Below are 6,000 nucleotides of genomic sequence, written 5' to 3' on the forward strand. Positions count from 1 at the left end.
CCAAAACGTAGGAAGTGTTGATGAGGTTGTTTAGAAATTGCAACACTTGCACATTCCTGTAGGGTATGTAAAATGGCTCAGTTACTGTGGAAGGTTTGGTGGGCCCTCTTAAGTTAAACCTAGAGTTACCGTATGATCCAACAGCTCCACTCCTAGCTATATACACCAAAGAGTTGAAAATAGGGATTCAAACAAATACGTGTCCACGTATGCTCATAGCAGCACTAGTCACAATAGCTAAAAGGGGACAACAGGCCAAGTGTTCATCACTGGATGAATGGACAAATGAATTGTGATACATACACACCAGGGAATATTATCCAGCTGTAGAAAGGAATGGAATACTGACACATACTGCAGTGTGGACAAACCTTGAAAACATTATGCTAAGTGACAGAAGCAAGACACAAAGGCCATGTGTGATTGAATTTATATGATATATCCAGAATATATATCTAGGTATATATATATATATCTAGGTAAATCCATAAGGATGATGAAGATTGGTTTCTGCCAAGGGCTCAAGGGGAGGGAGGAATGAATAGGTAGGAGATCTCTTTTTGGGGTGATGAAAATGTTTGGACCTAGACTCAGGTGGTGGTCACACAATATTTTGAATGTACTGAATGCCATTGATTCATTCACTTCAAAAGGGTTAATTTTATGTCACATAAGTCTCATCTTAGTTTGTAAAATTACATATAATTATATATATTAAATTAAATCTATTCATACCATTTTATATATATAAAAATCTAGAAGGGCACATAGTATAATAGCCTGACTAGTAGAACTGTACATTTTTATTTTCTTGCTTATTTGTTATCTTTCGGTGAAGGCGAATTTCATTTACAAGGGTAAACAGTTTTTCGGAAGTTATCGTAGTACGTAGTGTATTGCAATCCTTTTTCCTACTTGGGTTTAAGATCATGCTGCAATCCCAAGGACACACCAGCAGAACACATTCTTTTGATGCTTCCTGGCTCTTTCGAATCAGGTAGCCTCTAACTTCCTATGATTGGCAAGATTTTTGTTTTGCTTCATCTGCAAGTGTTCTGAGTCCCAGAAAACAGGAGGAAGTCCTGAGAAGAACCACAGTGATGGCCAAAAGTGCTCTCACTGTGCTTGCATATCAACTCTAGCCATGGCGGGAGAACCTAGGCATGAAAGGAAGTAGGGACAAAGTCTTCCAGCTGCTTCTTGCGGTCCTTAAAGGAAAGGGGAAGGAGCTCACAATTTTTTTGCACCTACGGTGAACTTGGCACTGCGAGATTGTTTGGATGCTGCTTTTGGTCCTTGGTCCTTGAGCAAGCCGCGGAATCTCTACGGGCCTCTTTGGCACTCCTTTGCAAAAGTGCCCAGGGACCACGGGAGCCCTTGGAGCCTTTTACCACTCGTGTGCTCTGAGCCTGCCCTGGTGCTCTGCTTTATTTGGTTGAAGGCCCCCAAAGCAATGGCAACTCTGGGTCGTCTTGTGATAAGGGGCTCTTCTCTGGTCTGCCTCCCCGCTTCTTAGCCTGAGCATGCCTAGCCCTTCTCCGTGCCCAAATCCCAGGAAAGCCGACTCCAGATGACGGAGCAGGGCCTGAGTCTCCCTGAAGTTCAGATTGGGGAGTGAGGAGGGCCCTGGATGTCCTGGCTCAGAGTTGCCTTTAATCTTAGCTCTACAACAACTTTCTGGGCATTACACTGGCACCCGAGGGTGTGTAGTAATTAAGCTTCCTGTTTTTAATTTTAGTAGGAGTATTCTCGCATACCAAACAGTTACTTCGATTTAGGACTTTTATTCTCTTAACTGGTTTGGTTCAGAGCCCTTTATAAGATGATCTCTAATTGAAAGCCAATGAACAAAAATATGGTGAAGCCTGTAATGAGAGAGTCTATGAAACTCTACGGGGGTAAGTTTAATTCCTCTTTAAAGCCTCTTAATACACTTGCATTTATAAATGCATTTGGAGTATGACCTTCTTCCTAAAGTACCCTCTCCAGCAAGGAGGTGAAGCAGTGGTCAAGTTTATTCCATTTAAGGCAGATTCTCAATATCCATTTCACTTTTTAAAATAGCAGGTCATCCTTCTAATGCTCAGGATCTGGCCCACATGATTCTTGACTACAGTTTGTTGCAGACTCCTCGCTTCCCAAAGCTGCTGGCTGCAGCATTTGCAGATTGACGCGCCGTAAAAAAAAAGACAAACCCTTATCAAACGATCAGATAATTCCATTTAGGATGAAGGGCGCCAAAATAGTAGGAAGTTTCTTTTTCACCCAATGGAGAACTTCAAGAGAAATTACTTTGTTCAGTAGTCTAATAATCCATAGCTAACCCAAGAGTCTTTCAGTTCTGATTCCACCTTCTTGTATTTGGGTGGCTCTGAATAAATGACAGTATTTCAATATTTGAATTTCTCATCTTTAAAAGGTGGGTAGTATTTCATTGACCCAAAGAATAACCAGTCAAAATCGTAATTTATCATAGCAGTTGTTAAGATGTTTCATGGTAAGTATAAATTTTGGGGGAGGCAATTTGTCAGTATCTGCCCAAAATTTGATTTTTGACGTTTTTATTTATTAGTCAAAGACAGAGAGAGTACACACACAAGCAGGGGGACTGGCCCGCAGAGGGAGAAGCAGGCTCCCTGCTGAGCAAGGAGCGGATGTGGGACTTGAGCTGAGCAGAAGGCAGATGCTTCTTCCACTGAGTCCCCAGGGTGTCCCCTGCCAAAAATTTTAAACACACCTATCTTTTGAGTTAGCAATTCTACTTACAGGTGTCTAGACTTACCCATGCCTAAGGGTAATGTACACAGATGCTCGCTGCAGTAGTTATAAACAGCAAAAAGAACAATGAATGACTATCAATAATGATCAAATAGATTATGGGGCGGCATACTATGCAATGTCACTTACATGTCTGAATTGTGTGACTGAAGAGTAAAAACAAGTACACCATCATTTACAAGGATCTCTTTAATCCCTTTACACTGATTTTCTAGCCACTACTGGCTTGCAGCCTCCACACTGGGCCCCTGCCGACCATTCTTCCTGCTGCCACTTAACAGGTCTATGGTGAGTCCTCATGTCATTTCAGATCTATCAGTACTTCCTCTTTTTCAGTGGGTGACCAATAAATTCAGCTTACATAGAAGGTCCAAACCAATGGACGGGCCTAGAGACCCAAGTGCTTACACTTCCTCCTGGCTGGTATGATCTTTAGATTGGATACGGGCATTATGTATTTGGTGTGCCATTTATTTCTACACCATGGTGCATGGTTAAACAGCAGCATTCCTACAACTGAGCAACATCTTTGCCTCTTAACTCCAGGCAGCAACTTGGCTTACACCCAGGGAATTTCCCAAGTTGTGGCAAGTGTTAGCACTGCTGTTCAGTCTTTGCTATTAGAACACAAGAGAATGAACCAGCCTGCATCTTTTTTTGCATAGGTATCCAAACCATTTGCTGGCTTTTACGTAGTTTTAAAAGGCATTTCAGGCCCTTCAAAAAAAAAAGTGAAAAACGCTTTAGCTTATTATGATCTCTAATAAAGTACCCTAATAACTAGCCAAGGGTTCACCCTTGAGCAACAGGTAATGCCAGGATATAGGCCATTAGTTATTTATGAAAATTTGTAGTGATACCATCATATGTAAAAAGTGCCTGGCTGGTACTGAAAAAGAGCTACTTCAGGCCCTTTCAGAAGATGCTGACCTTTATCTGAACTTTCATCATAGATTATGTGATGCCAAGCAAGGAAGTTGCCTCCATTTTTCATTAAAAAAAAAAAAGCTATCTTGTCTCTCCAGTGTAGTTTTCAATATAGCTAGTTGCTACCCTAACATCTGAGCAATACTTACAATTTTCTTGGCAGTGAGGGAAATATTTGTCAAATGGCACTGTCACACGAGAACTTCTCATCTTTATAATTTATCATTCCTGTGGCGCACAGGACACACAAAATACTTTTTTTCAGATTTTACTCTAAGAAAATAAATAGGGCGAATGTATCAACACCTTGACAATTACCAGAACAATTACAACAACTTGCCACAGTGCCCAACCAAGGGAAAAGTTAGGGAGTGGAGATTAGTTAGGTTTTAATCCACACTGATTTTTTGAGTGCTCCAAACTTAATACTCAATTTATTACTGGTTTTCTTATTAAGAAAAATGCCCATAGTGCTGTAACTATCTCTAAACATTAAAATAGTTCCTATCCATTAACTTTAAAACAAATCATCCCAATTATACCAAGGCTTTACACTAAACTACCTAAAAATTTCAAGCCCCAGGGATACTGCTGAAACACTAAACAGAACTTTATTAGCTTCACCAAATTGAAGTTTTTGTCTTTTTCCTGTCAAGATCTGAAGTCAGTTAACACACACAAAAACTTGTTCCCATTCTCAACATCTTATGAAACTGGTAGTTGTCATGACACACCCACTAAAGTTACAAGAGTTTCCTTGAGGCAGAATTCACTTTTAATTGGATCACTTACTAGCAACAGATGTTGACAGTTGTCATGCTGTAGCCATAAGCGGAAACATCCATGTAAGGATACTGACTTGTTCCTCTTGACTAAAAACTTCAATTTTTACAATAATGGCCTTTCTATTGAGGTCCTCTGTCTTAGAAAACTGATAAATTTAGATTTATGATCACTTTAACTGCATGTGCCTTGCTTTGAAGAACTATCTTGTTTAACCCAACATTCTGGAAGTAAACCTTAATTTTTCTGCATTTATATATACAACATCCCCTGAGAACACTGTTCAACAAAAACTTGCTTTTATCAAATCATTAACCTATTTATAAACAAAGTAATTTTAAAGGGAAAAACTCTGCCAGACTTTAGATTTAAATGGTGTTGGTAAGTTACTACTGGAAAGATTAAAATATGTATGTAACAAATTCTTAAGTGAAAGCCATTTAACTAATATTTAAAACCTCTGCAATTATTAGTTTATTAGTATCATCCAGGACTCAGATGTTCAGTATTCCTCCTGAAATTACATAAACAAATGCAAATGGAAAGAATCCAAGTCAAAATTATATAACAAAACAGCACTCCATCACAAAAGCGTGTAAAATTACAAGAACGCTATTTTAAAACACTGGCACTTTTAAGAGAACGATAATCTCAAAAAACCACAAAATTGCCAAATTGTTCCCTAAACTGCTATGTAGATAAACATGAGTCTAATGAATGGGTTAGGGTTTTGTAAAGAGAAATCAAATTCAAATCAGGTAACTCATACTGAAATACAAAGTTTTGTGTCTTCTTCCCTCAGGTCTATTTGACTTATATAAAGGAGTGAACTATAATATAGGAAAATACACCTGATTTTAAATGTGGCATACATTTTATAAGTTGGCCCAATTAATTAAAAATACCTTTAATGAAAGTCAAGTTTCCTAAGAAATCTATATTCAGGTAAATAGGAGAAGACATTTACAGCCAGGCCTTTTTTTCTTTTTTTCCAGAGCCTTTGCTGGGACTAATTTCAACACAAAATTTAATATGGCAGTCTTGTATTTTAAGCTCACGCTTTTGGGGATACATTCTCAGGTCTTCTTTAATGTGGGAACTGCAAATATAACTGCCATTACATGGTAATGGGAGTTAAAGAATGTAGAGTCCTCAAGTAAAGATTAGAACATACTTTTCTCTTAGTCCTTCAAGGACAGACTTTTCAAAATGTTTGATTCTACTAATCCCATGCTGTGACTAGATTGGTTACTCTTCACTTTATAAACGTGACTGGGCTATGTGAGATCTGGTATCAATTGATCAAGATTTGAGTTTCAGTTATGGATGAAAACTGTCTCAACTTTTATTACCCTCATCATGAGTATGCAGGGTGCAGACAAAAGCTTTTTTATCAGCTAACTATATGAAAAGATAAACACTGTAATAATCCATGTGATCCAAAATGGGCAAAAGCAAAAGACTAGCTTCCCCTCAAGAAGAAAAATTTCAGACCTATGAAAAGGACAACAA

The sequence above is a fragment of the Lutra lutra genome, chromosome 3, assembly GCF_902655055.1.
Source record: "Lutra lutra chromosome 3, mLutLut1.2, whole genome shotgun sequence".
Classification (NCBI taxonomy): domain Eukaryota; kingdom Metazoa; phylum Chordata; class Mammalia; order Carnivora; family Mustelidae; genus Lutra; species Lutra lutra.